At 36.3% G+C, this 22504-nt stretch overlaps 1 pseudogene; it reads left to right on the forward strand.

Moving 5' to 3' along the window:
• The first annotated feature begins 4424 nt into the window (after positions 1–4424).
• LOC120782125 lies at positions 4425–5055 on the forward strand (annotated as a pseudogene).
• Positions 5056–22504: the final 17449 nt, after the last annotated feature.

Here is a 22504-nt window from a genome sequence, read left to right on the forward strand (position 1 = left end):
AACAGGCCGAAACGACAAACAGAGGCCGTTATAATAAAACCAGCAGAAAGAAACAGCTACGCCGAAGTCCTCAAGAATATCCGTAGCAAGGTAGATCTCAAAGAGGCAGAAGTCAAAGTCAAAGGGATCCGCAAAACAAGAGCCGGAACCCTATTACTAGAGCTAGAGAAGGGACAGTCCACAAAGACCAGCTTCTGTGAGGCACTTAAATCCACTCTCAAGGAGACTGCAACTGTAGCCGACCTTAAAACTAAGGTTACTATAGAAATTAGAGACCTCGACTCGCTGACAACAAAAGAAGAAGTAGCAGGGGCTGTCAAAGAAGCACTACAGGACCCCACCGAAGGCTTGGCGATCAACATAACAGCTCCTTACACTAGAGAGCAGGTAAGGGCATATGTAACGCTGGACCAGAAGATAGCAGCTCAACCGCCGCTATATGGCTACCACCAGGGAGTAATATCAGGACTGTAAACAATGGGAACGGCAACGGCTTCGTCTGGGCCAAAAGCTACCTTTTTACAGTAATCAGCTGCTACTTGACGCCAAGCGATAATATACAGGAATTCTAAGGAAAGCTCGACAACATAGAGGATACAGCCAGGTCTATAGAAGGTCAATTGATTATCGCCGGAGACCTAAATTCCAGAGCCGTAGAGTGGGGTCTACCAAGCACGGACTCGAGAGGAAAGCGCATTGTTGAAATGGCTGCGCGGCTAGGGCTAGTAGTGCACAATACGGGAAATGCAACCACGTTTAGAAGACTGGGATGCGAGGAAACCACACCAGACATTACCCTATCAACAGAACGCATGGCAGGCTCAATAGAGGATCCTGGAGGATTACACTGGCAGCGATCATCACTACATCTCATTTATGATCGACACGGCAACAAGCACTAACCAGCAGAGGAAAACAACTGGAACACGAAAGTGGAACATTGCGAAGCTAGATACTTCGAAATTAATCTCCGCAATAGACGACCAAAACCCATCTAGCAACTCCCCCATAATAACAAGAGCCTGTCAAAAAGCAATGTCCAAGGCCTCCCACAGCAAACATAAAGCAGCTGTTTACTGGTGGACTGAAAATATAGCCCAACTCAGACGGACATGCCTCCGCCTTCGCAGATCCTACACGAGATCCAGGCGTAGAGGAGCCGCAACTCAAGAAGCCGATCAATACAAATTAGCAAAGAAGAAATGGGAGGAACTACGCGAGGATATAAATAGAAACCCCTGGGGACTCGGGTATAAAATAGTGATGAAGAAACTCTGCGCTCGAGCAAAGCCACCTGATCTAACCGCTGCCAAAATGGATAACATTGTGAACACACCATTCCCCACACACGAAACAAGGGTTAGGGACCCAGAACACATCCTAAGACCGACGCAAATCCCCCGGTTTACCCTTGAGGAGCTGCACCTAGCCACTGTAAAGCTCAAAGCCAACAAATCCCCCGGACCGGACGGAATCCCATCAGAAATTCTCAAATTAATCGCTGCAGAGCGCCCAGAAGTACTACTAAACATGTACAACGCTTACCTTGAAGCCGGAATATTCCCTGAACCCTGGAAAAAGCAATGGCTGGTTCTAATCAGTAAGGGAAAAGGAGACCCCAATTCGCCATCAGCATACCGCTCTCTATGTATGCTTGACAAAGCGGGAAAGCTATACGAAACCCAGATATGATCGACGCTCTCGAGAAAAGCTTTAAGGTACCCGACTACCTCAGGGCCGTGGTGCGGAGCTACCTTAGCAACAGGAAACTGCTATACGAAACTAAAGAGGGATCACGACAGATAGCGGTCACGTCAGGAGCAGCACAAGGATCCATCCTCGGACCAGACTTATGGAACATTAGCTATGACGCTATATTAAAACTAGAAATGCCAGATGAATCGTATTTAATAGGCTACGCCGACGACATTGCAGCAGTAATCACAGCAAGGGACACAGAAGAAACGCAAAGAAAGCTGAACCAGGTCATGATACGAACAGTGTCCGGCGAGGCAATATTAGTTATAAGCGGAAATGCCCCAATTGACCTTCTAGCACACGAAAGGAAAAAGCTGTGGGAGCTAAAGCAGTCATCCGATAACAACAAAAGCGCAATAGAACAAATAAAGAAAGAAACATTAATAACATGGCAACAAAGATGGGACACCGAAAGTCGCGGCAGATGGACGGCCAGGCTCATAAAAGATCTAGACTCATGGACAGGCCGAAAATTCGGAGAGGTAGATTTCTACACAACCCAGCTGTTATCCGGTCACGGGTACTTCAAAAATTACCTCCACAGAATGGGAAAAGTCGAAGAGCCGTCATGCCTATATAACGACGCGACAGAAGACGACGCTGAACATACATTCTTCGAATGTGCGCGCTGGCAAGGAGAACGCACCGCTGTAGAGGACCTGGTTGGCCCAATAAACGCGGACAATTTAGTCAGCGTTATGTTGGAAAGTGAAGAAAACTGGGGCATCATCAAAAAATTCGCTGCACTCTTGCTACGCAGAAAAAAGCGGGACCTGGACGCAGGTGCGTAGATGTAAATCTCTCAATGAGAAGAATGGAACACCACCTTGAATTTAAGCAAACGCGGTCCCAGGGTGGGCGACGGTCCCTTAGAGGGGGGGTTTTGGTGACCTGCAAGTGGAACATACCGCTGCTGTGACGATAGCACCGACGATGCGGAAGGCATTTTCCACCCCCTCGCCCGCAAAAAAAAAAAAAAAAAAATCTTCTATTCTCAAGCACCAATTCCTAGAAAAAAATATTTCGACGAATTTTTTTCGCGCGAAATTTGAATTAAAAAGTCTTACTATTTTTTATGAAGCTCAGGTAACATTTGTTTACAATGTGGCATGTCAATAGTATGTGGTATAGGCAAAAATAGATAAAATCGGGGCAATATTACCTCAAACTCCCATATACTATATATGATAATTTTTGTTATTCAAACAAGTTATATGCTGAATATGTCAGTCCATGAGTTTTATTTTATAAAAAATTGCTTCAAAATATGTTCTCGAGTATACCTGAGTAATATCTTTTTCTGCCCCCAATATAGCTCATAAAACGATTTACGTCTTTCCGGTTGACTCTAACCGGTACTGGCGTAAAAAGAGATCGTGTAAAAAAAGGACTAAGTGTACTTTAGTTTGCGTCAGCTCAAATTATATTAAAAGCATTCAAATTAGATACTTTTGAAAAGTATTATTACCTCGACCGAAGAGACTAAATTTAATATATTGAGCTGATGTGTACAATATCAACCAGAGGATCGGAATCTATTTTTTTTTACGGATGTGAAGTTCAGACCAATGTATAAACGAATTTCATTCTACTTCAGTGCTAAACCACATAATTTTTAAGGAAACTTGTCCATATTGTTATACCGGTTATTTTGGCAGCGCAAATTCCTTTTTTTACGCGAATTTCTCACTTTAACGCGATTTCTTTTTTTCGTTTTTGTAAAGAATTTCAATTTTTGCTAGCTTTACAATGGAAGCTAATTCAAGAAAAAATTAAAACGCAAAGGCAATTCTTTAGAAACAAAACTCAGTGAATCTACAGTGCGGACAATAAAAAAAAATAAAAATGCAATTAGAAAATCTGTAGTTTCCGGAAAAAATGTAAATGCGAAGAAAACTTCATACGCAAGAGATGTTTTTATTGAAGAAATGGAAAACCTATTAACAATTTGGATTGAGGATCTCAACCAGAAAGGAATCCCAGTTGATACTACAACAATAAAACTAAAAGCTCTATGTATTTTTAAACGATTAACATCGAACCAAAAAAACAAAAACGAATTTTCAGCTAGTGGTAGATGGTTTTCGAAGTTTATTGAAAGACATAATTTTCATAATTTAAAAACTAAGGGTGAAATTGCTTCAGCTGATAGTAAAGCTGCGCAGGACTATCCACCAAAGTTATTAAAAATTATTCAAGAAGGTGGTTACACGCCAGACCAAGTTTTCAATGCGGACGAAAACGGACTATTTTGGAAGAGGTTACCAAAACGAACATATGTGCCTAAGACCCAAAAATCATTTGATGGCTTCAAAGCTGCAAACGACCGTGTAACGTTTTTATTATGTATCAATTCTTCTGGTGGCCGCATGATTAAACCGCTGTTAGTAAACAAAAGTCTCAGGCCGCGAGCACTAAAGGGCAAAGATTTAAAACATTTGCGTGTTCATTGGATGGCCAATAAAAAAGCCTGGGTAACTGGAAATATATTCCAAGAATGGTTTGCTAAATGCTTTGTACCAGAAGTTAAAAGTTATTTGGAGAAGAAGAAACAGCCTTTTAAAGCTCTTTTAATAATTGACAATGCACCAGGCCATCCGTTGATTGAACATCCTAATGTAAATATCATTTCCCTCCCACCGAATACTGCATCAATTATCCAACCGATGGATCAAGGCATATTGCGACTTTTAAAATGTACTACCTCAAAAAAACTTTTCAGTGCATTATGGAAAAACTGGAGGAAAATCCTGAATTGGTCTTCACCGATGCTTGGAAAAATTTTTCTATCAAGGATTGCATCTTGTACGCATCAAAAGCAATTTCTGAAATAAGGCAACATATGTACGTTAAACGCATGCTGGAAATCTCTTTGGCTAGAATGTGTTAAAAGTGGTATGTCCGTAACAAGCAATTCAACTAATTATTCAGATATCATTGATTTAGCACGTTCCGCGGGAGGAGAAATTCTTGCAGATATGACGAGAGAAGATATTGACGAGATTCTTCTAGACCGAGAGCTCGATGATGACGATTTGATTGAAATAGCTACGGAAGTAATCGAATCGGAAAATGGCAGCGACACCGAGATAGACGAGCATCCAATTAAAGCAGAGACGATTAAGCAAGGTCTTAAACTTGCAGCAGAATTTTAAAATTACTTTGTAGCAAATGATACTGATGCCGAACGTGCACGAATTTTTCAAAAATAATTGAGTCTCTGCATGTCAAGATACATATAAAGAACTACATATGAATTTATTGGGTCCAAAAAGAAGCATTCAAACAAAATTAACTGAATTCGTCAGTTAATATTGGAAAACTAACCATTCTTATGCGATTTTTTTTACGCGATTAGTGGCAGAACCAATAATCGCTTAAAAAAAGGACTGAGTGTATTATTTTTGACCAAGGATTTACGAACAAACGCCTCTGGATATAAATTCATGAACAGAAGCCAACTGGATGTCAATACCATTAACGCGGAAATTAATCGAGTCATCTGCATGTTACATACATATATAGCAAATTTCAAATGATATGTTTTGAGGTAGAAATTTTTTATGCAAAACTTTTTGTAGTATGTATCCGAATTTAAGTCCAAAATTCCGCTATCTTTGAAATGAGTTAAAAGATAGATAGATAGAAAAATGAGTATTGAATGTCTGTCCCTCTCGAACTAATTTATGATGTACCAAGCCACAAATATTAAAAAAAAAAACAAGGGGCACCACTTCGATTTTTCAGCGGCTTTGGCGTTATTACGGTACTATTTTTGAAACAAAATTCAGCTTTATCGGGACGAGTCGAGCAAGCGAGCGTTTCGTACCCAAAATATCCACCAAAATTACTGGAACGGACTCGCAAGAGATGCCGATTCTCCCTTGTCATCTCTCTTACACTTACCTGACGGTTTTCAAGCACCACATACATAGTTCACGTTTTTAATATTTTCAAGAGCTGAAGGGGTGTATCGAATTAAGGGGTTATATACCTTCCTGTCGAAGAAAAAAACGAAAGTTTGTATTTTTTGTGGTATGTAGCAATTATTTCATTACACGATTTTTTTATTTTTTGATAGTACACTTATAAATGTTTGTGTCAAATTTCGTGGAAAAATATCAAATAGTTTTTAAGGCTGTGGCTGTTTCCCTTAGAGGTCTTTTTTGGCAGAGCCTTGCGGTGACAATTCCCCAGGTCGAACAAGTCAACTGAAACCATAAAAGTAAACAAATTTCATTAGTTTATTGTAATTCCTTGTGCTTGAACGATCGTTTTTATGATTTTTTTTGTGCACATGGGAACGTTTTCTGCAAAAAAACTAGAAATTTTTGGTCACTAGAAATTTCACTAAAAAATTCATTTCGGCGAAAAAAAAAGTTTTTGCGTATAAAGTCGATCATTCAAGTACTGAAAAATTTCAATACCCACATTTTAAAAAAAATTTAAAGAAAATCGGTTCAGTAGTTTTCCGCCAATCCATGTCACCGCAAAGTCATTTTTCAAAAAACACCATTTCGAGATATTCGCACATGACGCTGGCCGCTCGGGTTTGGGGTCGCGACGAGGCGCGCGGTTAAAAGTGCTGTAATTTTTTTTCTACTACTCGAATCTCTATGAAAATTTGAGAAAAAGAAAAAGCATTAAAAAAATTTAGATTTTTTGAAATTAAAAAAGGTATATAACCCCTTAAGGAACTGGTTGTCAGATGTATTGTGCTACCAGCTTAACAAAATACATATTTTTTTTAAGTATCATTTACCCGGAAATTTAATTACAATTTCCAGGTGATTATTTTGTCACGATGTACGTGCAATAGGAAGACTTTGCATGAGACTCGAAATCATTATTCGTCAAGGTAGTAATATGTAATATTTCATTAGAACGGTAGAATTAATAAGAGACGGATTACAATTAATCTGATTAAATTCGTCGCATACAACAAGATTTAAGAGAAAATACAAATGATTGAAGATGAAACACAAACCTACATTAAGTTCATTAATTTCTTTAATATTCATAACATTCGAACCATTATTTTTATTGTCATATGTTGTGGCTAAGTCTTTATACTACACTGATTAATCTTGGAAAAATTTTCAGTAAACAGGAGTCGAAAACTCGAAGAACAGCAGATATTATGCAAACTCTTCAAACGACCTTTTATGTGTGCAAAGGGAAGAATTCTAAGTACACATTTATGACAGGTTACAAATATTTTACAGGAGAGGCAATATTGTTTGCAGCACCGAAATTTGCGTACTATACAGCTCGACAAGGCTTTTTGCTTTTAAAGAGCAGCCAAATTTCATTTAAAATATAAGCAAACTCATTTTATAATCTTGAGCTCACTTAACGGTTTATGAACTTTCGAAGTGCACGTATTGTTCATGCCTCATATACCATAAACGCCATAAAATGACAAGTAGCTCAGCTTGTAAATATCTCCTTCATTCATATGTATGTATTTGCAGGTTGTAATGATATAAGCACACGATATAATCGTTGACAGAAAAACGACTAAAATATTGTTAAGTAACGATAAACTTCACCAGGATATAAATATGATATATGGACACATATGGTATGTAAGTATCATTATTAAACATGTGAACGTGCATTCGATATTTTTACGTCTATGGAGATATACGACTGCAACGACATCTGTTGACAAAATACGAAAAGACTTTTTCGACTACCAATATATCCTTTGAAGGCTTATTTCTTGTAAAAAAAACTCGTATTTTTAGTAATTATACTCTGGCCACAAACTTGCTAAGGAGAGTATTATAGTTTTGTTCACATAACGGTTGTTTGTAAGTCCTAAAACTAAATCCGGATGACTGTCTGTCCGTCCGTCCGTGCAAGCTGTAACTTGAGTAAAAATTGAGATATCATGATGAAACAAGTACAAGTATTCCTTGGCTCCATAAGAAGGTTAAGTTCGAAGATGGGCACAATCGGCCTACTGCCACGCCCACAAAATGGCGAAAACCGAATAGTTATAAAGTGTCATAACTAAGCCATAAATAAAGATATTAAAGTGAAATTTGGCACAAAGGATCGCATTAGGGAGGGGCATACTTGGACGTAAATTTTTTGGAAAAGTGGGCGTGGCCCCGCCCCCTAATAAGTTTTTTGTACATATCTCGGAACCTTCTATAGCTATGTCAACCAAACTCTATAGAGTCTTCAGGCATTTCCACATATAGTTCAAAAATGGAAGAAATCGGATAATAACCACCAAGAAATGGCAGAAGGAAGCTGCATCCAGACTTTTTTAAAAATTTAAAATGTTCGTGGCGTCGCCCACTTATGGACCAAAAACCATATCTCAGGAACTACTCCATCGATTTCAATGAAATTCGGCATATAATATTTTCTTAACACCCTGATGACATGTACGAATTATGGGTGAAATCGGTTAACAACCACGCCTTCTTCCAATATAACGCTATTTTGAATTCCATCTGATGCCTTCTCTGTATAATACTCGTATACACATTAGGAACCAATGATGATAGCGGAATAAAACTGTACACAAATACGGTATTTGAAAAATATGTAAATGACGGATAATGAAATCTCGATTATCACTTTATCATGCGAGAGTATAAAATGTTCGGTGACTCCCGAACTTAGCCCTTCCTTACTTGTTTTTAATTTGATTTGAAATGCACTGTACTAATGGTAAGACCATAGTACGTGTGCATTGATTAAAAAAACCAAGACATTATTAAAATACCCATAAATCGATATATTCTGCACCTTAAGGTTAGAACAGTTTTGGTAAATTATTTTGGGTTCTATCTGGAAAGTGAAATAATTATATAAAATTCAAATTTAAATGTTATAAGGGAAGTAGACGGGTTGTAGCCCACTTTCGCTCATTTTCACACTAGAACATCCGGAATGTCAGAGAAATTTTATGCATCGAATTTGATTATAATGGGTCGAGCAAGTCCGGAAATATTTGATGTCACCTAAAAGAGGGCGGCGCCATCTTTTTCCATACTGTCGGTGAGAGATCTTATAATACTCGTATTTATTTGCTCAATGCGAATTTGGTTGTAGCAGCCTTAGGGGTTTAACCGATATATACATTAAGCCTATTAGCGGGCGAGGTCTTGTGCCAAATTGCTGTCCTATATCTTAGTTTAGTGCTGGGTTACACAGCAGATATAGAAAATCGTAATCAATAAAGCTTCTGCCTATGATTTCAAAGGACTGTATTTGTGAGTATACAGTTTTCACCAATATACTTATTCATCTATACACAGTTCAGTTTGACTGAAAGGAATCCCGAACAAATGTATATGCCTCCACAAGTTACGCCGTCTAAAATAAACTTTTATGAGCGAAGATGTTGCCTCTAAACCGATGTATGAACGCCGTAGCTATTATGACTCGTTGGCGGGAAATTAAACTTAATTGTCTTGTCTACCAATGACATAACCTTTAATAAAACCGCACAGGTGGCTTGAATGGCGTCATCGATATGGTTTTGAACACGAGCAAAATGATGTATCGATGTATGATGTTAAATATATGTGACGCTTTAAATATTCGAGACAATTTTATCAACCTTAGATCAAAAATGAATACCATAAGAGTATGAGTATTGAAACTTATAGGATAATCCTCTCCAACAAATATTGCTTTTGAATTAAAGCCTTATAATTTGTTCCAAATATATATACAATAGTATAGATATTGCAACTGTCAAAATAGAGAGGCGTAACTGACATTGAATTAGATGCGGAGTGGTTGAAAAATACGTGGAAGTAGAGCTTAAGCAATTCAGAAAAACATCAATCAAGTAATCAAGATTAAGCTTGAATGGGAACGGGAAAGCGGAAGAATAAAAATAAATATAGTTTAAAAAAACTAAAAAACACACTTTTAAAACATATCAAACTAACAATAATATGAAGAAAAAATTCCTGCATTATTGTGAAAATAGCGTGGAATGCTCGATATATGAAAAATATATCACCAAGCGACTTAACCAAGCTAAGTAGATAACATTCCTTCAAAATTCCTTTGTGACAGTGGCAAAATGGGCGAAATGAAGTCGGGCTAAACCATGCCTACTTCGCATATAACACAACGCAAATTCCTTTTGATTCCTTTACTTTCCGATACACTAATCAAGAAGCAATTTATATAACGAATAGTGCCTTTAAAGTATGTCATCTTTTGACCAAAATGTGTCCAAATACAAAAAAAAAGTTATTCACATGGTTTTGAGGTTATTTCCTTTGCTATTTCTGTAAGCTTTAAATTACCTACATAAGTTAATATTTGATTTTTTATTGGAATTTTAGTGGAATAGTTAATGAAAACACGCGCAACTGAACTTAAGCAATTAAATCACTTAAGTCTTATTAATCTTATTCAAATGAGGTTGGAGGTATTCAGTTTTGTGCCAAAGTTTTTATTAGAGTAGTTCCAAATATGATCAAGTATGAAAGTCGGACAAAACGAAGAGACGGCTTCAGAAGCAAGTGCACTATGGATGTACATATGTATGTATGTAATTCGAAAAACTTCCCAATAAGAAATTTATAGAGCGTCAGGCGGATATACAAGCGTGGAGTCACAGGCAGCTGAAGGAAAATAAGTTGTTTTGGTTGCTTGTACTTTATGAGGCTTAAAGCTTCACAAAAGGATGGTTAGATATCTCTAGCGCTTTTAGAACAAAAGGCTCGGGTAGAGTAGTTTTGATAAGCTTTATATTTACGGAGAAAATAAAATTAGTGCACTAGTATTGCAATATGAGAGATAGTTTTGCAGATAAATTGATATTACGGTAATTGTCGTGTACTAATCCTTACATGTTATGTGTGCTATTTCGCAGTGGGTGATTGGGCTGCGAATCCTTTTTGGGTAATTGAGCACAGCAACGTGTTTCAATGTATCACCAGTATTCTGGTTGCGGTTGTGACTTTTGTGGACAAACACAAATTTAGCAGGATTTAAATGCATTACGTGTCAAAGCTGATGGGTTGAACTTAAGAATGAGTAATGGATCCGTGATTTGACTCCGCCCCATGGGCACGTCAGCTTAAAGAAAAGAAGCACTCACACACACTATCGGATGCCTGCTCTTACTTAAGCAAATGTATGCAACCGATCGTTTGCTCATAGCAATTAGGCTGAATCCAGCCCAGAACCACCGTAAGATGGCTATTGCACGCAGAACAGATGCACTGAGATAAGTGACAGCGCAGTCGGGTGCTCATCAATTTGATACATCGCAGAATGCAGAATGTATATGCTAGAAACAGATTCCGTTACGGCTTCAAACGGTTCTTCCGATGATGCCCGTTCGTTAAGGTCAGCGCTGAATCTGCAAATAAACACCACGATATGACTTTACGGTACTCATGCTAGAGTTAACCTGATAATAATCGCAGCAAGAGAAATGGTAAGTGTTATATGTTTAAGTATGTCAATTATATTTGCAAGATTAATGTTAATTTAGAAGTTAACCAAAATTTTTCAATCACTTTTTCATTCGAATCTTTCTTCTACAAACAATAACACATTTCTTACGTCAGCTCACTTTTGTCTAATACTCGTATTGTTCTGTTTTTCCACCAAGTGACTTCATTTTAACTTACCCCTCAGTTGGACATTTCCTAGTCAATTCATCTTTACTCAGCGGTCATTTTTGTGGACCTGTCCGGGCCTCCCCGAAAAACCGTGGCATAACTTCACATTATAGTAAGCAGGGATAATGGGATGCCCAACTTATTCCAGTGTGAGAGCGCCTCAAAATAAGCGTTTTTTATAACATTTTCCATTGTGGCCACATCGAACAAAATAAGAATTTTTGGGCATTTAATTAAAACACCCAACGTTTATTACGATTGCAAATTATTATATATTGGACTTTTTTATGATTTTATGATATATTAAAACAACTGACTTTCGATCTTTTAATACTTAGTAAGGTGAATTAAGCCTGTTAGTTGTCAATTAATGAATATTTTTAATCATTTGTAATAGGAAAAGAATTCTATTATGGATCAAATTACAAAACGTTTCATGAAATATGTTTAAATTTCACATTTTCTTTGATTTTCATTTTTTTTAATTTTTATTAACGATCATGAACGGCGGCAACAAATTTCTCCGTTCATATATATTTTTGGTATAATTTCAATCTGGCCGTTCCAGTCATTCCAAAGTCGTTGCAAAACGTCAAAACCTACCCAATCCAGTCAACTGTCAAAGTTCGGTAGGTGAGCGGCTCTCACATTTCCAGTGACAGGAGAGTTGGGGATCTCTTTATCTCTGATAGTAAGTAAATGGATTATGGTACTTTAAAAAGTTTAGATGAATAATGAGCAGAAACTATGTACGAATGGTTACAGTCCTTATTTTACTTTATTGGTGCAAACACCGCTTACGTGTTTGGTGGCGAGTTAACAGCACGGGCCACATGTTTATTATTTTCGCTATTTGCCGCCAATTTTTGACACTAAGTGCTCCAGCTATATTTTACCATATCATTCAAACAGTTCATAAATAACGAATTAGGTAAGATAATGTGGTCAAAATAACACAAAAGGAGAAACCATAGTATTTCAATGCAATGCAAATACAGCCGAGGTATCGGCATTTTGACATCTTTTTTTTAGAACAATTTGATAAAATGACAAGCAACTTTGACTGTTATCTCTAAGATGAAGGGATAGATGTTTTTTATTTAAAACTAGTCGAGCAGCACGAATAGTACAGAGATCAAAAGATTTCTAAATTTAAGTTTAGTACAGTGGTCCACAGCAATGAGAGTGGTCGTTTTCCAAGCTCTTTAATGTTAACAATTCCTTTCCCATAACTACAAAACCTTTCCCAACTTAAAAAGTAGATGCACGAATGAAGATTTTACTTTGTGTGAAATTCTTTATCGTAAAAGAGGGAAAAATTATTTTCACTGGCTTAGTTAGCTTAAATTTCTAATAGTGTCATTGAAACTATAATGTATATTTATGTATGTATGCTAATTCAAGAATACTGCATGATTCCATATCAATTAGGAATTAAAATGCGAAGCGTTTATTTGCTGTTCCGATTTCATCGTTGTCTTGATAGTTGCCAACCTACATCATTACCGACGTGTTAGATAATCTAGGTACTGAGACGAACACTGCGAAGTAGGTTATCAGAAGTAACATCGCAATATAGGTGCTTTTTATGGTATATTCATGAAATTTTTATATATGTATGTACATGTTACATTGAGATGAAAAAAATAATGTCAAATAATACTAAGGTAATGATAATATTAACAACTTGAGAACTTTTTAAAATGAAATTTGTTTTATATAAATAATACATTTATTCTAATATAATAATAATGTATTTACACTATTGAAATATCCAACGGTGTACAAAAATAAAAAAAAATGTTAATGCATTTTTTTTTGATATTTGATTAAGTTTGGAAATTTACGACTTCAAGGTGTGTATCAGCTCAGCAAAGTAGTTACTTAAGAAATTGTGTTATGAACTCTGCTTTTGACCATATATTTATAACCTATACTTACATTATTTTAAGTAATTATTGTTCTTTGTCCAAGTTTTAACATACGATTTTATGTTCGTTGCGGGATTCTAACCCTCGTAAGTTCAACGGCCTCAAACGAAAGTGCAAGGAAGAGAAAAAGGAAATAAAGATGTCGCAGAGTAATTATTGAAGTATATTCTTTCATGTCTATATATAGTCGGCAATCTATTTCGTAAAGCATAAGTACTGTTTTGTACATTTAGTGTTCTCAAGGTATTTAATACATAAATATTTTGCACTTATGTCGTAAGTGTTCACAACCCCAAAAAAATAAGTTGACAGTTGACGCTTTAGGCTTAGTAGAAATGGAGTGTTACACGATAGAGCAACGTGTCTTTTTTGTTGAACAATATTTCAAAATTAAAGAAAACTTGGCGACCGCAGTTCGAAATACATCCGCAACATGTCACAACATGTCCTGTCTTGAAAATAGCTGATTTAATACCAGTAGTTTCTATTTGTGATGTTCTTTACAAACAAGGGTATATTGCAACACGCCCTCAAGAACGCGTGCTTCAAAGCAGAAGATTCAACGTTGCATCAATGAAATTCAGCCACATTTTTACAGAATTGTCATGGAAAATTTTGAAATATGAGTGCGAAAGCATTGGAGGTCATTTTTACGATGTGTTATTCCATAAATTACCTCATCGTAAGTTGAAAAACTGTGTTGTCAATTTAGCTCCAATCTTGCGTTAATTTTGGGACATCCGGTATTAATTTTCGTTATAATTTTTGTTTGACTCGCTGTCCGCGACTAGCAATGTATGCATGCAAGTTCAAGTCCATTCCCACCACTTTGGCCTAAATATATAAGTGAGAAGGGAAATTTTTTATAGTCCCGCCTGCTTATATACTTTATGATTTATGATTAGAAGTAGGCGTTTCAGTAACCCAGCACATATTAAACAATTTAATTTAATACGATTTCCTAATCAATTAACAATGCATCTGAAAAATTTAATATTTTTCTCTTCAAATTGGGATGCTTTTCATTATTTTGTAAATCTGTTCTACTCAAATGTCCAAAAACTTAGATTTTTAAGTAAAATAAACCAGTTGGATGTTAGAGCGAAAAGTCCAAACCAAAGTATTTAATTCCGTTCAGTTTCAATAAGACAGTTCTAAAAAATCGTTTTCGTTTATTTGGTCATTGTTTTACAAATCCTTTTTCTATTTTCACACTATTCTATTTCACACTATTCGGAGATGCAAAACCATTTATTATCAGTCTACCTAAAAAAGTTGTTTGCTTTAGCATCACACTGGCAAATATGTAATCGTAACAAATAAGAGGTCAACTGAAACGTCACCGGCCTACTACAGAAAAACAATTTTTTTTTCCAAAATTCGTATTTTTTTTATTAGGCGTGTTGTCCGATTACGCCCATTCGCACTCTGACAAAGGAATATGAGAAAAATGCTACGTACTTAGTTTAGTTGAAATTAGTCGGTCGCGTCCCGCGATATGTGATTTTACCAAAAAATGGGCGATGCCACATCGTGAACAACTTAATGTCTCCGGCCAGTAAGAAAATAGTAATGAGAATAAAAAAGGCTAATTTAAGTTACCTAATGGTTTTGAACAAAATGTCCAGTTGAGGCATTCTTTAAGAGCTCTATGCTGAAACATTAATTATCAAACTAACGCTAAGCTCGCCACGAAGATATCTGACGTATTTGGTTCAATGTGTGAGTAATAGGTGTTCAACGAAAATGCCTTTAATTTTTAAATAGTTCTCAATATCAAAGGTAAAATAGTACAAATCTGTCAGCAAATAATAGTAAATTTTTATGCTCTTGTAACTTGTTGCTACAGAGTTAAATATCATGGCACCCGTAAATGTATTTTTTCTAATATCACATTTGTTCTGAAAATATACAGTTAAGCCCTTGTTGTATATATCGGCGGTAAGATTGGCGATTTATACTCCTCTACGATCTTATCTCGAAAAAGTTCACTATCGTAAAGGACAATCAAGCGCGAAAATGTAATTGCACACAAGAGAATGCACATGTAGTATATAGCATACAATTGTACTTGGATGATTGGCGCATAAAATATGTACCTTTATAGGTTCACGAAATCAATACATACTTGGAATCGAACGCAAGAAAAAGCATCATTAGAATGAAAGTGCCAATTTACGAGCTGAGGTTGTGGCGAAACTTTTCCGTCGCTTTTACTGCATGTTTTATGACGCATAGCGAGTAGAAACAAAAACAAAAAACATGTAAAATTCGGTTGTACTGAAATTTTATGGAATATCCTTCACAAATAAAAAAGTTTTTCACACATGAAATTGAGGAGAAAGGGACGTGTGCAACATTTTAGAGCGATAGCTGATAAATTGAGGGACTAGTGTGCGTCTATGTACATAGACGGGCGAAGAGACAGAGGGTCTTGGCTAAATCAACTCAGCTCGTCATACCGATCATTTTTGTTTAATTTTTATAAGCTCTCCGACATTTCCTTCTAAGTGTTGCAAGCGTCGTAACAAACTCCAATTCGGAGTTTAAAAATTAACTTGTCAATGCATGAGAAAAGAAAAGAAAATTTGCAAAATATTAAGCACAAAAAATGAAGAACATGAGAACGAATCGGGATTTAGGTGTAATAATAAATCAGATGCAACATGCAACAACCTACAGTGACTGGAAAAAAAACACAGAATGATGGAAAGGAGTAGTGGTTTAATATATGTGGCCTAAAAGTTTTGAACAGAACGTCAATTTTTCAAACATTTTCTAACAAAGAACGCTGATAAAATTACAGTAAATATAAAATCCATTTAACTACAAGAAAAAATCATCACTACGGACTACAAGTTATATACAAGCTATAAAGCTAATGAAGGAATATCCTCTCAAATGTTTTCTTTCACAATTTAAATGCATGAAGTTTTCTGAGAGAATACGAATCAACCGTACATTCTCGCCACCGACATCGATATCAGGAGGGCAATTTCTTACATTTACTATAATAAGTATAAGGTACGGCTACAATACATAAAATTTGTATACGACTTTCTTTAGTTTCGCTTCATTGTTTAACGAAAAATACTTTTCACCTACGTATGAAAGATATATTATATTGGTAAATTATTCTGAATGTCTACAGATATGCACAAATATTAGATATTTCATTAAGGTATTGAATGCAATACTCAACATAAATTTCAAGTAATCGTTGCAAAAATTTCATAATTAGCATAATGAAAATATTAATTTACATTGAAACGTAAGAGATATTCCTACTCTTATTTAAGTAATTGCCATAATAATAATCAACATAACAATAGAAGAAGCTTACGTACATATATTTTCATATATACTACTACACACTGTTATGAGTAAAATACGCTCTCTTATTTTCATTGAAATAACTCACATATTGACCGATATATGCGGTACAAAGTCACCCGGAAGTTCGAAAATCTTTATATTAAGTATATGAGGACTAAGGGCAGTATTGGTCAACCCATTTTTGACACACAGACAAACTATTAAAAGAGAATTATTATCCTAAAATTTCAATTATATATATAACACCCCAAATGGGTTGAGGCTGATCGACTTCGCCGGGGCGCGTAGTATGGTTATCTGTAGTACTAGATTCCAGCACAGAAAAACTCGCCAAGCTTCCTGGTTGTCTCCGGATCGAAAAGCCACCAACCAGGTCGATCATGTTGTGATATACAGAAGACTCGTCTTGTTTTAAACGTGCGTACGCTCCGAGGTCCTAACATCGACTCGGACCACTATTTGCACCCGCTTCTGTACAGCAAAAAAGGCACGTCAACAAACACAAGGAAAATTCGACGTAGAGAAGCTGCAATCACAACAGACTCCCGAACGATCAGTGACGATGGAACAGACGTTCCTTTGCCCGACGATGAAGAACTTCGAATAGCAATTACCCGCCTTAAGAACAACCACGCGGCGGGGGCCGATGGCTATTCAAACACGGCGGCGATGAACTGGTAAGGTCATGCACCAGCTTCTTTGTAGAATATGGTCCGACGAAAGCATGCCCAACGATTGGAACTTAAGTGTGCTATGCTCCACAATCTGCGCCAACCACCGTGGGATAAGCCACCACAACATCGCGTATAAGGTTCTATCGAGCGCATTGTATGAAAGATTAAAGCCCACCGTCAACAAACTGATTGGACCTTATCAGTGTGGCCTTAGGCATGGCAAACCAAGAACTGACCAGATATTCACCATGTGCCAAACCTTAGAATATACCCGTGAAAAGACAATCGACACACACCACCTCTTTGTCGATTTCAAATCTGCCTTTGACAGCACAAAAAGGAGCTACCTTGTCTGATTTTGGTATCCCCGCAAAACTAATACGGATGTGTAAACTGACGTTGAGCAACACTAAAGGCTCCTTCAGGATCGGGAAGGATCTCTCCTACCCATTCGATACCAAACAATGTTTCAGACAAGGCGACTCCCTTTCTCGTGACTTTTTCAACCTACTTCTGGAGAAAATTAATCGAGCTGCAGAAATAAACAGTGAAGGTACCATCTTTTATAATAGTGTACTGCTGGCGTAAGCCTTAATATCAGCGGCCTCAACACCCGCGCCGTTAGTTCTGTTTTCTTCAAAATGGATAAGGCAGCGAAGCAAATGGGCCTGGTGGTGAACGAGGGCAAGACGAAATATCTCCGGTCATAAAACAAACCGTCGTCGCACTCGCGAGAAGGCTCCCACGTCACCGTTGACAGTCATAACTTCGAAGTCGTAGACAACTTCGTATATCTTGGAACCAGCCTACGCTGGCTAGGTCATGTCGTCCGAATGAACAAAAACACTCCAGCTCTGAAACTATTCGACGAAGTACCCGCCGGAAGAAACGACTGCCACGCTGTTGTTAACTCGGCTATAAGTTCATATGGTTTAAAAGATATGTATATTAAACTAGTTAGAGGTCGGGGCCACGCCCACTTTTCCAACATTTTTTTATGTTTTCGGTTAATGACAATTTGCGGACGTGGCAGTGGTCCGATTACGCCCATGTACGAACTCAATTTTTTTGTACTATGGTCATATCAACTTTCATCGAGATATCTCAATTTTTGTTCAAGTTATAGCTTGCATGGACGGACGGACAGACAGACAGTCAACCGGATTTCAACTTTTCTCATCACCCTGATCATTTACTTACATATGTATATATAAATTACCCTACATACAACCGTTAAGTAAGCACAACTATAATAATCTGTAGCAACTAGTTGCAAGAGTATACAAATTTGGCTTATAACATTTTAATTTATATATTCACTTACATATAATAAAAGACATAATTTTTAATATTTCCTTTGGTGAGAGGTCTCTTCATCTAGATGCAGGATTCTCCATAGAAGAGGGTTATCTATGGGTAGCTTAAATTAATTTGGTACCCCTGTTTTAATACTTTTGAACATGATACTGAGATTTAATATACAAAAGAGATTACTGCTTAGGAGAATATGAAATAAAATTGTCGATTCGATACATGTGCAATTATGAAGTGAGCATACTTATATTATATATACATTAATTTAATTTAATTGGATATTAATTATGTAATTTATTTCCTTATTGCCTTTTAACGGAATTTACAATACAGCTCATTACCCTGGGCATATATTCCTCCGAAAAAAGTCGCTGTTGTACATATTTGATCTATTTAAACAAATTAACATTTTTAAACCGCTGTAACACTTTTCACAAATATTTTGAACTTTAAGCCTTTCTTTATTTTGTAAATCCATTTGAATTAAAATGTTCAACTGGTGGAAACTCTCTTACTTTTTTGGTTTATTTTATTTGTGCGCTGTCTAAATATTCCAAACCTCTTTTACTTCATAACGGTGGTTCTGAAAAAGTAATTTCAGTCGCGTATTTTGCTTTGTGCTTACATCACAATCTCAGTCATTTCTTTCTATATTTGCACAACTTTTCACTCCACTCTGTTATCACTTACTATGCAGCAAAAGTGCGAAAAGGGCAAGGATGCAAAATAATTTTATTCCACTCTACTAAAGTATTCAACAAGTCGTGAGATTTATATTGCTTAAAAATTTGAGAAAGTAAATTGCGGGATGCTTTGACTCGCTTCAACTGGAAGTGAAATGCAATTTACTTAATACATTATATCCTTTCGCCTGATAGTAGTTGAGACATAACATTAGGAGATGGCGAACCCAATTCCCCAATCTTGATATGATATTCCTATGATAAATAAGAAGATAGAGGACAGCAGAATGAGATATATTTCTAAACTTCGCGAACATCCAAAATCGGCTAATGCCTTGGCAAATTCCTGCGATCAAACACTTCTTTAAAAAGAAGTGAACTACCAGCCTACTAGAGAGCAACGTTCTACCAAAAAAGCTCAACCACATTCTTGAGCTTCTTCAGTTTTAAATAGAATTAAGATTTTAATACTTATTGTTAGGCTTTATCGATCGTTGCGCAATATGCGATTGTTGCGCTTATGCTTTTCTTGCGGCACAGATATCGGGAGCTTACGAGCGCACTGCTTTGGAATGGTATGAATGAACAAAAAATTGTTTACAGTTTATTAAAGGCGAATATTTTTCGCGTTATGTTACATACTTTTCCATTTTTTTTAGCCTGAAGAACACTTAAAAAACTTCAATTGTTTAACAAAAAATTATGTAAATTGCTATTATTTAAACAAATGTAAATGAAAGAATATTTACAATATAGCACGAACAACTTTCTTTGACTTCAGAAAATTTCATCGATTTATCTCAAGCAGTTTATAAGAAAATAATTTTACAATTTTATCGTCCTCTAAATTTCAACCTTCAATAACTTTAACAAAAACAAGTAAGGAAGGGCTAAGTTCTGGTGTCACCGAACATTTTATACTCTCGCATGGTAAAGTGATAATCAAGATTTCATAATACGTCATTTACATATTTTTCAAATACCGTATTTTTGTAAAGTTTTATTCCGCTATCATCATTGGTTCCTAATGTTTATATTCGTATTATACAGAGAAGGCATCAGATGGAATTCAAAATAGCTTTATATTGGAAGAAGGCGTGGTTGTGAACCGATTTCACCCATATTTCGTACATGTCTTCAGGGTGTTAAGAAAATATTATAAACCGAATTTCATTGAAATCGGTCTAGTAGCTCCTGAGATATGGTTCTTGGTCCATAAGTGGGCGGCGCCACGCCCATTTTCAATTTTTAAAAAAAGCCTGGGTGCAGCTTCCTTCTGCCATTTCTTCCGTAAAATTTAGTGTTTCTGACGTTTTTTGTTAGTCGGTTAACGCACTTTTGGTGATTTTCAACATAACCTTTGTATGGGAGGTGGGCGTGGTTATTATCCGATTTCTTCCATTTTTGAACTGTATATGGAAATACCTGAAGAAAACGACTGTGTGGAGTTTGGTTGACATAGCTATAGTAGTTTCCGAGATATGTACAAAAAACTTAGTAGGGGGCGGGGCCACGCCCACTTTTCCAAAAAAACTACGTCCAAATATGCCCCTCCCTAATGCGATCCTTTGTGCCAAATTTCACTTTAATATCTTTATTTATGGCTTAGTTATGACACTTTATAGGTTTTCGGTTTCCGCCATTTTGTGGGCGTGGCAGTGGGCCGATTTTGCCCATCTTCGAACTTAACCTTCTTATGGAGCCAAGGAATACTTGTACCAAGTTTCATCATGATATCTCAATTTTCACTCAAGTTACAGCTTGCACGGACGGACGGACGGACAGACGGACGGACGGACGGACAGACAGACATCCGGATTTCGACTCTACTCGTCACCCTGATCACTTTGGTATATATAACCCTATATCTGACTCTTTTAGTTTTAGGACTTACAAACAACCGTTATGTGAACAAAACTATAATACTCTCGTTAGCAACATTGTTGCGAGAGTATAAAAAGGGATTTAAACGAAATATTTATATCACGGGGTATGCGTCTGGTCCCTTCCTAAGGAACTGCTAATTTTCAAAATCGAAGATTTTTCGAAGTTTTCATGGACCACTTGACGTGGTTTGACCCAGATCTTTACGGCTTTACACATTTGGATTATGATTGGAGCTTTTTCTTCCAAATTTAGTGTTATACATTCTGTAAGTGCGTTATTTACTCTTTCGACGTCGGAATTACCCGTGTGGCTATTTGGACATGTGGCATAAAACTGTATGCCTTCTTTGGTCCGAAAATCACGAACGTTTTTTGAATTAAATTCATTATCGAAAAACTAAAACTTATTTTCATGGCCTTTAATTGATAAAAATTCACTAATTTTACATACGATTGTTTGGCTATTTCTATCAATTAAATGAAAACAAATGACATGTTTCGAAAACTTATCTACAAAGACTATAAATGAATGTTTACTATTTACGTAAGTATCTAAATACACAATTTCATTTACTGTGTTTGGTGTTTCCGTAGTGTGAAAAATCGCTTTGATGGGGTTTCGGTCATATTTTATTTATTATACCATGTATTTTAGTTTTTAGCTGTGGGTGATATACCTTATGTTTCATTCTTTCGTAAGTTCGGATAATTCCTGAATGTCCTACTTGCATTTTGTGGAAAAGTGATATCTGTTGTTTTAGTTCATATTCTTCTGCAATATCATTGGGAAACTGGCTAAAATTTACAAAAGAAATTTAGAAAGAAATAATAATTGAAAATGATTTTTTTAAAGGTACTTAAAAGAATTTGTTGAATCTCATTATATTCATTTTCTCCAAGTTCAGAGTAAATAGGGACCTTTCCTTTATTAAAATGTTTTTTTTTACAATATTTATTATGTTAAAGCTATTGATATCTCCTTTGTCAATAAAAACGCGTTTATTTTTGAAAATGTTTACTACTCCATAGTTTTTTGCTTCAACCATTAGCAATCGTATCGAGGGTTGTAAAATGATTATAAGAACTTTCTTCCTGAGAATGGTTGGTTTGAACTTCCATAGAAATCGTTGTTTGATTTTGCTCCCCTCCAGCGTTCAAATCTTTAATTTTCCACATTGGTCTAACGGTCATTCACAAATTTTTCGTATTAGTCATATTTATCTCGTTACTATCAATTCTGATTAGGAAATCGGCTATTTCATTTCCTTTTCCAGTTATATAATCGATTTTTGCATCATACTCCCT

The sequence above is a fragment of the Bactrocera tryoni genome, unplaced genomic scaffold (genome assembly GCF_016617805.1).
Source record: "Bactrocera tryoni isolate S06 unplaced genomic scaffold, CSIRO_BtryS06_freeze2 scaffold_956, whole genome shotgun sequence".
NCBI classification, from domain to species: domain Eukaryota; kingdom Metazoa; phylum Arthropoda; class Insecta; order Diptera; family Tephritidae; genus Bactrocera; species Bactrocera tryoni.